This window comes from Squalius cephalus, assembly GCF_949319135.1.
Source record: "Squalius cephalus genome assembly, chromosome: 3".
NCBI lineage: Eukaryota > Metazoa > Chordata > Actinopteri > Cypriniformes > Leuciscidae > Squalius > Squalius cephalus.
The window spans coordinates 35,827,040-35,839,840 of NC_137124.1; the positions used below are offsets into that span (position 1 = coordinate 35,827,040).

At 37.3% G+C, this 12,801-nt stretch overlaps 1 protein-coding gene across 1 annotated transcript in view; it reads right to left on the reverse strand.

The window, feature by feature from the left end:
• Positions 1-12,801, reverse strand: part of col4a5 (collagen, type IV, alpha 5 (Alport syndrome)) — a 54,752-nt gene that overhangs the window by 40,869 nt on the left and 1,082 nt on the right. The window lies entirely within an intron of this gene.

Here is a 12,801-nt window from a genome sequence, read left to right on the forward strand (position 1 = left end):
GATCTATTCCTGCTCAATTGTTCAAAAAGACATTGAAGAAGCATGCACACACATCCCTATCTGACAAAAGCTATAATTACAACCTTGTTTTAAAGCAGGCTAGACACTTGGATATTACAATGTCTGTCTCGCGCAGATTGTCTCACTCCCATCTTAATGGCCTGGATGAAATGCTTCTTCACTCGTACAATAACACTGCGGCTCATTCAGACAGATTTCAATAGTGTGTCAACTTCAGAACAAGAACAGATACCTTAGATTATATTAGAGGTCAATGTTAGTGTGGTGTAATTACAAGTTTAAACTTGATACTTTAATTCTAAAGCAATGTGTAAAATATGAATCAAAGCCAATGACGCCACACTAGAGTAACTAATTCGACTCACAAAAAATAATGTTTATAGAGAGTTTGTTTCAAACACAGACTATAGGCAAAATTATAACATAATATATGGCTCAAACTTTTTTTTTTATTAAACAAATGTATACTTTAATTCAGAAAGGATATATTAAATTGATCACAAACTGTGTTGGGTGTAATGGATTACTAAGTAGGCCTAATTCATTACTGTTATTTATTTACTTTTCCCTTGAAAAAGTAAAGTATTGGGATTACTCTTAATTTTTCTGTAATTTAACCACTTCTGCCTTCTGTTTCACAGACAAGGCTTAAACTAGTCCCAGACTAAAATGCATGTTTGAACGCTGTTTTAAAATAACTTGCATTGACATATCTTTAAATATGTCATGCCATTGTTTTGTCTCCAGATATACACCCACCAGTAATGTTTTTCCAAGGCACGTTTATAAAAGTCAGAACTGACGCACATCGTAATGACGAACGCAGTTGCTCAGCCCTGTTTGTTTAAACCGCGAGAGGCGTCAGCTTACGCTACTCCTTCATCCTACGTCATACATCGTCAAGTGTTACTCTTTTGGCGTAAGTCGACTTGCGTACGGCCGTCTGCCGGAGGCTAGTTATTTTAGCCGATAAAGTTTTAAATATGGATATTTTTCTTACACAAACACATCGCTTCACTTCAGAAGGCCTTTATTAACCCCCCAGAGCTGTGTCTAGCACTTTTATAATGGATGGATGCGCTTTGATGGACTCCCATTTTAAAGCTTGGAAGAGCCAGGACATTTTTTTAATATAACTCAGATTGTATTCGTCTGAAAGAAGAATGTCATATACACCTAGGATCTCTTCAGGGTGAGTAAATCATGGGCTAATTTTCATTTTTGGGTGAACTATCCCTTTAACATCAAAAATGAACGTCTAAATGTTAAAATGTATGTTTTTAATGTAACCATCTCCTTTTAAATACTCAGTTCAAGAATAATTTATGCAATTTTATATTATTTATTTGAAAGAATTAAAAGAATAGTTTCATGTCTATGCTTGGATTGTTGAACTGGTCAAGGATGTAATGGGATTTAGAAAGTAATTAGTAATTAGAAATGCAATATTTTTTAGAGAGATTAATTAGTACAGCAATCTAATTACACTGTTAAATATGTAAATAGTAGCTAGTAATTAATTAATTTTTTAGAGTAACTTATTTAACACTGATTACAAATGACGGTAAAGACGTTTATAAGGTTTCAAAAGATTTCCGTTTCATGCTGTTTTCAACATTGATAATAATAAGAAATGTTTCTTGAGCACCAAATCAGCATATTAGAATGATTTCTGAAGGATCATGTGACTGAAGACTGGGAGTAATGATGCTAAAAATTCAGCTTTGCCATCACAGGAATAGATATTACATTTTAAAATATATTAAAACAGAAAGCATTTATTGTAAATTATAATAATATTTCCCAATATTACTGTTTTTAAGTGTACTTTTGATAAAGCCTTGGTGACCACAAGACATTATATACAAAAACATTATATACACATCTGTGTAAGAAGACAACATATTTCCTGTCTTTAGCATATTAGAAGAGGTATTCAGACATAGCACTGAAGAATGAGAGATCACTTAATCTACTGCAGTTCAGACAAAGTTTTACAGTATAAAATGACAGATAAAAGAGGGAGAAGACATCTAGATCAGGGCCCATCCTCGACCCAACGCTCCATCCAAACACACACCCATAATTTATTTGTTCCCGAGGTACCTCTCCTTTCCTCCCTAAAGGAAAAATATGAATAAATGGATGAATGGACATCTATGGTCAGTCTAATGTTGACAAGTTAGCTTATAAAAGGACACATACACATATAGACATTGAGTGGCCTATTTTCTAGGTCTTAAGCTGAGGCTAAAGCATTTCTGTTAAGATATTTAGCTACATATTCAGTATAGAATAAAGTCCATTCAATATTACCCAGCTGTTAACATTAATATCTCACTTCAACAGATTTGCTAGTAATTAAACTTGGTTAAGATTAATATGCCCATTGCCCACTTATGCAATCACCATTCTACCAACAGGTAGAGCTGCACGATTAATCGTTAAAAGATCACAATCTCGACCAAAAAAACACCAATGCAATCTCATTCCTAAATGACAATGATTCGCCGGTCTATTAAACCTTTGATAAAATCATACCGGAACATTTAAATCTGCCGTTGTCATGTTTAGGTATGAAACAGCTTCACAAACAGTCTTTTCAACCACACAGTATCATTATTTATGTGTTACAAATATTCAAATTATTACAATATTCTTATAGTTCAGATATAAAACTGATGTCTATGGTAACAATCAAAATAGAGTAAATCACCTTTTGAAAGTAACTTGACTCAAATAACGATTGTATCGATTACATCATTACGCCACTAGGTTGCGACGTGTTAAAAATATGTACGGTATTTGTCACTGAATCATTCATTCAATAGATTCTTTGAAGTGAAGTATTTATGAGTGAGTCTTTGAATCATTTATTCAAACCAATTTTTTTTAAATAATTATTTCAAATTAATTAAACATTTTTAAAAAGGAGGCAGCAATTAGCATTTTGTCAGAACCGCTAGTAAACTGCATGTTATTTTGTTTAATTGTTTGTTCAGAATTGTGGGAGAATCGTGATCTCCACTTAACAAAAAAATCAAAAAAAGATCGTGATTCTCAATTTATCCAGAATCGTATAGTTCTACCAACAGGTATTTGTACTTCACACAAGTAGGCGGCAACACTGCTATCAAATCCATCAGGAATGCAGACGTCCCTTAAGTTTTGTTTTTGTTTTTTTAAGATTCTGAATTTAGATCACTTTTATTCACACTTCACATGTACCAGAGCAGACATGCCTCAAATACTTCCAAAGAATAAACAGTTGCTTACATCTCCATGGCACTTTTGCAAAGCAAGGTAAAAATTGCTGTAAAACAAATTCACCACAAAACTACAAGCACATAAATCACCAGGTCACATGTATTCCTTCACTTTTTTGCTAAAAGAATGATAAATGTGGAGTCTGTGGACTTTATCCTGCTAAAGGAGGAATGCATGCAGGTTAGTGGCCTGAATGTTGGGCACTGGGAGTTGGCATATGTTCAAAAGGATCAAAACACAGGTATGGGCTTGAGCAGGTTTTCTGCCTCAGACATACATAGCTGATGTCACTCTGATGGGGCAAGTTTACATCTGGCATATAACATCACACTCGGAAGTAAATAAAACACTTGCGTACTATAAACTGTCCAAATATTCCTCTGAAGGTTTCCTTCCTATTTTACATTAGCTTTAACAATAAAGGGATAGTTCACCCAAAAATGAAAAATCTGTCAGCAATTTCTCACACACATGTTTTTACAAACCTGTATGACTTTCTTTCTTCTGCGGAACACAAAAAAATATTTTGACGTACAGTACCAAAACCGTTTTGGTGACCACTGAATTGCACAATATGGGGGGGAAAAAACTTAAATTATCTTAAAATTAATATTATGCTGTTGGAGAGTGTTGTTAGTGATAGTGCTCAGTGCATTAAATATTTAACTAGATTAATGATCGATCAATCAACAAATTAAACTCACTCATACTGTCAACAGTTACTAAAACGTCATTCGAATTTGACAAATAATACATTTTCTTGTCCCTAATAATCAACATAATGCAGGGGAAACTGTAAAATGAACTGCAGCAGTGCTAAACTTGCATCATACAATTACAACACACGAACTATCAATGCATGAATCAAACTCACTAAGACTGTCGACAGTTTGTTTTCCATGCATAATTTTATTACAGTATATCCATGTACAGTATCTCACAAAAGTGAGAACACCCCTCAAATTTCAGCAAACATTTTAGTATATCTTCTCAAGGGACAATACTAAAGAAATGAAACTTGGATATATTTTAGTGTAGTCAATGTGCTGCTTGTATAGCAGTATATATTCACTGTCTTCTGAAAATAACTCAACATACAGCCATTATTGTCAAAATAGCTGCCAACAAAAGTGAGTACACCCTAAGTGATAAAAGCTGTACATCGTTTAACCATGCAAAGCCACATGTCCTATTCATCAGGTTCATGTTTCTGTCTGCTTGACAGGACCATACAAATTGTTGTATCTTGTATTAGAGCAGTTCAAATTTGTGCTTTGAGTGCAATTCTCTCATTGGACAACAGGGTGTTCAACATGGCACCTCATAGCAAACAACTCTCTAAGGATTTGAGAATTAGAATTGTTGGTCTCCACAAAGTTGACCTAGGCTATAAGAAGATTGGTAACACCCTGAAACTGAGTTACAGTACAGGCCAGGGTCGTACAGAGGTTTTCCAAGACAGGTTCCACTCGGAACAGGTCACTTTTGTGAGATACTGTATGTGGTTACAGTCAAATCATATAAAACAGTGAATCAAATCACTCCGGAACTCTGTTCTGTCTTGCCTGCAGTCGAGACTCGAGACGGTGACGTGAGCTCCACTGACAGTCCCTCCTATTGGTTGTCGCTCGCGAAATTCGCTTCTCTTTTGCATAAAGTTGACATTTCTGAACTTTTGTTGCGTGTCTCGCGTCACTTTACACGCCCACATTCTGTCGCCAACGGTCACTTTTGCTCGTGTCGCCTTAAGTCGCCAAGCGCTCCATCAGAGCCCGTCTACTGAGAGCCTGGCCACTCCCTATTAAGTCCTATTGTACCGAATTTTGGTTGTAGTTCCACCAGAGTTCCACTGGGGGCAATCGCCCATGAGTGCAAAATGAATGGGAGTCTATGGATTGCCGTAAAGCAGTATCTCTGGTCGTACGATGTGTATGACGTCATTGACATTTTAAAAGACTTTTTAAAGCAAATAAGTGACTCTAAAAAATCTAACACCCAGCAATGTGTCATTTCTTTGCATCTCCTTTCGAATACAACATTCAAATTACTAGACAAAAAATTATATCCTTAGAAAAGTGGATTTTGAGGGGTATAGTCCATAGACCTCCATTCATTCTGCACTCGTCCTGTGAGCGCCCTCATATGGAACCAGAGTGTAACTGCAACCAGTTCAGAAGCCGGAAGTTTACTGAGAGTGGACGTTCTACCCTTATTAGACATTCTCTGGCTCCACTGAAATGAATGGGATCATGTCGGTTTGTCGCTGCATGTCGCTTGTGGTGTGAACGGGGTATCTGACCGAGATAGAGACGATAGTCCAAAATCTCTACAGCGTCTTACAATATATTAATCACGTCTACCGGTATATTGCCGGTATATTACACTGTAAAGCTAGCCAAAGGATGTGGGGAGACATTAGCATAGCTACTTCAGGAAGGGAAAAAAATATGTAGCATTAAATACTTTAACAGAAAATATGAATCAAAGAATATAATAGGGCAGCACGATATTGGAAAAAACTGACATTGCGATATTTTGTTTTTCTGCGATATACATTGCGATATGAAAACAATTTCACCAGATGATTTGTATAGCTATTTGTAAAGAATTAATCATAAATGATTGGGGTGATTTTGTAGGAGCTATATATTAATAGTAGGCTACTGTGTGAAATATTCCTATTAAATGATGAAAAACCTCAAAACTATGAAACCTATATCCTCGGCTCTTAGAACTTAGACAAACAACTAAGTTGTTAGAACTTAGACAAAGCAACAGATTGTTGTTATGTCCAGGTATCTCCTCTCTCACCGTTCTTTCACAGTTTGATGACCTCTGCATGTCTTCACCAAACACAATGCGTGTGCATGTGTTTGTATGTGTGGTGTAAATGAACCACCACCCGAAAAATACCCTATTTGTCAGTTTACTTAGGGTTTAACCACTGTGGGAGTGAGGCCGTGGGGGAAACAGAGATTGGGTGTGAGAGGAGGATCACTGTCCCGCTAATTCTAAACGGTATTTGCATCTCTTTCACAGCACATTGTAAATATAATCCCCCAACAGCACACACATACCATCTAATCTACCATTTACTAGGCCTTCAACTGGTAGCCTAATAGTTATACAGCAGTTAAGACCACATGCTAATATGTGCCACTATATTCTGAACCCAAAGGAAAAATATATATCAAAAATCAGATCTTTGCAATATCTTCCTGGAGAGCAAATGGAGATTTTGCTCAAGTCTCCGACCTTCTCTGATGTTTCTCCTGAGAAAACATCGCATTATGTTTCTTCTCTTGAGATTCATAGTCAATGTTTTTTCAATAAATATATTTGCATGTGCAGTTAAAAACGTAACGTTTTATTTGAGTAGTGAATCTCAAGTCTAATCTAATCTACTATCATATTTCAAGACATTTTGACGTCAGTATGATTTTTGTATATTTTTCATAGAAGTCTCTTATGCTCACCAAGGCCGCATTTATTTAATAAAAAATACCATAAAAGCAGTATTGTGAAATATCACCACAATTTTAAAGGGGTGGTTGATTATGATTTGACTTTTCTAACTTTAGTTAGTGTGTAATGTTGCTGTTTGAGCATAAACAACATCTGCAAATTTACAACGCTCAAAGTTCAAAGCAAAGGGAGATATTTGCTTTTACAGAAATCGCTTTTTAAGGACTACAACAAACGGCTGGTATAGACTACACGACATTCCTCCCGGGTTAGTGACATCACAAACCTTAACATTTACATAAACCCCGCCCACTGAACATGATTTATAGATTATCAAGACAGAATATGCTAATCAGAGACTAGACGATAACTACACATAAGCTACATAAATTCATCAACTAACCATTCAGAAATGTCTGGTTGCTTCTACATGTTGTCACTTCTTCTTAAGTCTCTCCATCATTGTCTGACTCCGGTTTTAACATAAAAGGCTAAAAGTTTTAGAAATTATCAGTGCATGTCTGTGTGAGTGCAAGCTGTTGTAGCTCCGCCCCCTGTGCCGGGAGCAGCAGCTCATTTACATTTAAAGGGACAGACACAAAAACGGTGTGTTTTTGCAATTTTAACATGCTATATAAAAATATCTGTGGGGTATTTTGAGCTAAAACTTCACACACACACTCTGGGGACATCAGAGACTTATTTTACATCTTGTGAAAAGAGCATTATACCACCCCTTTAAATATCCATTTTTAATTTATTTTAAAATGCAGTTTATTCAAGTGACGGCTGAATTTTCAACAACCATTACTCCAGTGTCACGGTCAATCAGAAATCATTCTAATATGTTGATTTGGTGCTCAAGAAACACTTCTGATTATTATCAATGTTGAAAACAAAGCTTAATGTTTAAAAAAAATAAATAAATTCAGTATTCTCTGATCATTCGAAAGTTCAAAAGAACAGCATTTATTTGAAATAGAAATCATTAGTAACAATGTAAAAATCACTACTGTCACTTTTTAACAATTTAATGCAACCAGTTCTGAGTAAAACTATTAATTTATGAAAAAGAAATCCCCAAACATTTGATAGCAGTGTAGGTCCGTTACATTAACGTCACAAAATCTGCAAGGTTCAGTTGGACTAAAGCGTTGCCAATGACATTATGTTTCAAAAAGTAATTTGAAATAATTTAACACTTTTAACAAATTATTGTTTTAGTCTGAGAGAATCTGAACTTTTAAAGTGCATGTAAACACACTTAAAGGGATCTTTCATTTCATTATCTTTAAAGGGATAGTTCGGCCAAAAATGATATTTAACCCATGATTTACTCACCCTCAAGCCGTTCGAGATGCATATGTCAATCATTTTTCAGACGAACACATTTTCAGTTATTTTAGAAAATGTCTTTCAGTGGTTATAATGTGGAGCTATGGGGTCCACCTCCTTCAAGTCCCAAAATCTGCATGCATCCTTCACAAAAGTAATCCATCCGGCTCCAGGGGGATAAACGAAGGCCTTCTGAGGGTAATCCGTGCGGTTTTGTCGTAAAAATATACATATTTAAAACTTTATAAATGAAAATATCTTGCTTCCGGCAACGGTCGACGCGCGTTCACGGGAGATGGATGCCGGTGTATGACGTAGGACGTAGCGTAGGAAGCGTTGTGACGTAGAACGAAGTACAGCTAAATCAAACGCTATGTCCTACGTCATACGCCGGCATCCATCTGCCGTGAACGCGCGTCGACCATTGACATATGCATCTCGAACGGCTTGAGGGTGAGTAAATCATGGGTTAAATATCATTTTTGGCCGAACTATCCCTTTAACTGTGCTAAAAAATTATCTAGCAAAGTATCTTTCAAACTCAAATGATCTGAGCTATGCTATCCATATTTATATTCCTATATGCTTACCATAAGACAACCATTATGTAATTTCTGTCAATTTTAATTCTCCTAAAAAGTTTGGAGAAACATCTATGTCAAAGTCAAATGAAAAATATTGAAATTGAACTGAGAACTGTATCAGGAGATATTAAAGAATATTAAAGGGCCTGGGCATGAAGTAATAAACACACCAGGTGAGTCTTACAGGACATCTCCTCTCTACATGCATTCAGACACTTGAATGCAATCTTGATACTGGCCTCTTAACTCTCGAAGCTATAGAAATCCAATAAAGACTATGTCTACTTTTTTAGAGTGAGCTGTCACAGTGAGTATTGCGAGCGCTTGTGGGCCTGTTTTGAAAAAAGATTCTTGCATGGCTGCTTGTGTGCATCTCGTGACCCTCTCTCTCTCCTACAGGTGAGATAAGACTGGAATTTGCTTGTCCTCCAGGAGAGAAAGAACTATCACGAGCTGCCAACCCCCACCTCGGTCCACTTATCCTGGCATGAGACTGCAACAAAAACCGGGTACTCTGGGTGGATATCGCTGCTCTGAATGGATGTTATGGCTGTGAACACAGATTGCTGATGTTTGGGTTAAATTCATGGGTGTGTTTGTTTCTCTAAGTCTGCTTTTTTTGAGAGTTGAGGTGCTTCATCAATTGTGACTCTAGGGGTTTTGGAGGATTCTATTACACACGCACACACAACATGTATGTGCATACCCCTTGTATGTATATACCAGCATAGATATACACATCCCGGCATGTATAGAGTGCACTCATTCACACACACACATCATATCTGATGGAGAACACATACTGACGCCACACACACCCATACATGTTCATACACCTTGACCTGCACAGTGTATGGACTCCTTCAAGTATGAACAGTTCAAAGCAGACCCTTACGGTTCAAGTTACCAGCAAACTCTCTGACCTGACACTAGGTTCTGGCATCTGCAGAAGAACAAAAACCTCAAAAATCCCAGATGATCACAATTTCAATGTGTATTTAAACTAAATAAGGAAATATTAATTACTGGCAACGGGCATTTTTGTCTTCAGCTACCACCAAAATAGACTTTGTCATGTGATACCAGATTTCACCACTGGGCGGCCAGTACTGAAAGACAGAAGGGGTGGGAATTTTGGCCAGGAATTCCATTCTGCTTTGAGTTAAAAGGCTTTGGCATTGTAAAAATAGGAGAAAATCTGTTCTTTCACACTGCAATGGCTCCTCAAAAGGACAACTCATAGTTAGATCGAGCGGTATGATATCTACCACAAGCGTTTCTATCCTTTCATCACAGTATGGGACACAGGCCACCACAATCAAAAAAAGTGTCCTATATTTTGATACTCTTTTTTGATACTGTTATGGATATAAATGGTCAGTAACTCTTTATTTTAAGGTGACGTACTTACACGTTACTAAATTTATAGTAATAACTAACCCTACACCAAACCATAGCCCTCACGGTAACTCTATATTAAGTACATGTAAAGTACATGTAGTTAATTGATATTACTCAGTACTTATTTGAGTAAGTACAATGTAACTAAGTCACCTTAAAATAAAGTGTAACCAAATTGTCTTTACCTGCAGCACAGAGTCATTCATGCACATTAAAGAGCTGCTTCATAGTTGACAAACGATAGAAGACATTTGCAAGTTTTGTTTTCTACAATGGACTGTAGGAAAACATCAACCTCATCCAGCACTCTTTTTGTTTTCTGTCTCATAAAGTATCCCGTTACGGTGTGAGAAACAACTGCAAACAATTCAGTGAGCAAGTGAACTGTCCGAATTAATCAAATTGAATTGCGAACATTTTCAGACCTATCAAACAGTCTGACCAATTAGATAAAAGGTGCATCCCAATTTGCTTACTTTTATACTATTCTATGCCATTTTGTAGTATAAATAGTGTGAGAAGTGAGTTGAAACACTGAAAATTCCAACAAGAAAAGGTACATTTATTTAAAGGGTTAGTTCACCCAAAAATGAAAATTCTGTCAGTAATTACTCACCCTCATGTTGTTCCAACCCCGTAAGATATAAATTAATATATTTTTGATGAAATCTGAGAGCTGTCTCACTCCTCCATAGGCTTCTTTGTAACTGAAACTTGCCGGCCCAGAAAGTTAGTAAAGACAATGTTTAAAATAGTCCAAGTGACTACAGTGGCTCAACCTTAAGTTTATCAAGCGACGAGAATACTTTTTGTGCGAAACCCCCCCCCCCCCCCCTCCAAAAAAATAACGACTTTATTCAACTATTCATTTTCTTCTGTGTGGGCCTCTGAGTGAGTTCACGTAGTGTAACAGCGCAGCGCTTCTGGGTTGTACATCAGAACGTAGGCTCACTATTGGCCAGCATCACACACATGACCAGCGTCGGCCAATAGAGAGCCTACGTTCTGACGTACAACCATATCGATTACCAAGCAGCCTATGAAGGAGTGAAACAGCTCTCAGATTTCATCAAAAATATCTTACTTTGTGTTCTGAAGATGAACGAAAGTCTTACGGGGTTGGAACAACATGAGGGTGAGTAATTGCTGACAGAATTTTCATTTTTGGGTGAACTAACCCTTTAACTGAAAAACTATTGGACACTTTATGCATTTAACTGTGGCACCTTTACCATCTTACGTACCAAAGGGGGAGGGGCAATCAGGCTCAGATGTCGGATGACAAAATAAACTTATACACTAATACATTTATACACTAAGAGTGTCAGAGGTTCTGGGTTCTAAAGCACCCTTGTATAGTTTTCTTTTTTTTCTTCATTAAAATAAAAGATGTTCATCAGTGATTTTACATCAAGAGCAGGGACACATTTGTGTGGATTTTGTTTTGTGATTACACAGAAAAGAATAGAGCGTCTCCGGAACGGCGTTAGCGATAAATTGAAGCGCTCTTCTGAGTGTGAAGACTGTGGCTGTATACGAGTCACAAGAGAGCGTTCCACCACTGATAACAGCGGCAACGAGCACTCGGCATGATTTCAAAAACAACTCATTCTAGTGCCAGATTGCCATCTTTTTTAAAACAAACAAACATGAATACTCTGCTATGGTCAACTGATATGTTTAATTTGCATTAGGTAGAGCCTACATCCCTGGTGCGGGATGTTTAAAAAAAGTGGTGGGGACAATATCGAACCAGGCAAAAAGTGGTGGGGACATGTCCCATCTGTCCATTCGTGAATTTGGCATAGTTCTGATTCTACAAAGACACATGAAATGAACGATGAAATATTATCTTGGAAAATGATTCTCAGATTGTTATTTGGTAATCCCCACCTACAGGCAAGGATTTATCAATAATATTTCAATAGGGCTCATGTCCCAGTAAAAAGGGTCTAGCGATGCCCCTTGAATATTCATGCTTCTGAACGAATTGCTTTGAGGCCTGTCCTGAGCATATTAACTCTCTAAACAATGTCAGATTCACTATCAGTATCTTTAAAAAGCATCAATGAGCACATGCCTAAAGCAAGGAACTCTTGCCTCAAGGATATATCTATTTGTGTAACATTACAAATGTTTCAAATTTGAAATCAGCCAAAATAATCAGTACCATACACTGTCTCTCTGATAATGCAAATCAGGCAAACATTGGAGACATTCTGGACTAGGGGTGGTATGAAATGGCATTTTTAAGGACTCGAGGGGTTAAGAGGTTGTGTGAACAATGGGCTGTGGTTAGATTCACTTATTGAATAGAGGGTCATGCAATCTTGCTGTTGGGGGATGGGGGGCACTATATGTCTAAATGCCTGTCCTGATGGCTAGCTAACTCCTCCCTCTATGAATGACAGATGCCACCTTTCACCTTGTAAACTCAGAAACAGAAATTGGGCGGAACCTTAGGAGTAATATGAAAGAGCTCCAGATTCCTTATTGAGAATCAGAACGATCCAACAGCCAATCAATGGAAAGGGAAGTGCAAACTACATTCAAACTCCCTGTCAGGACCGGTGAACAACAATGCGCATTGGGAAACGTAGGAACATGATATGTTTTGTAGTAAGGTCACCAAATGTGCTCTTCTGTCCCTGTTAAGTGTGTATCTGTACCTCTAGGACTGGTCCCTCCCTAAACATGTCCTCACCTGTCTGTCTCCTGCTACTGACTC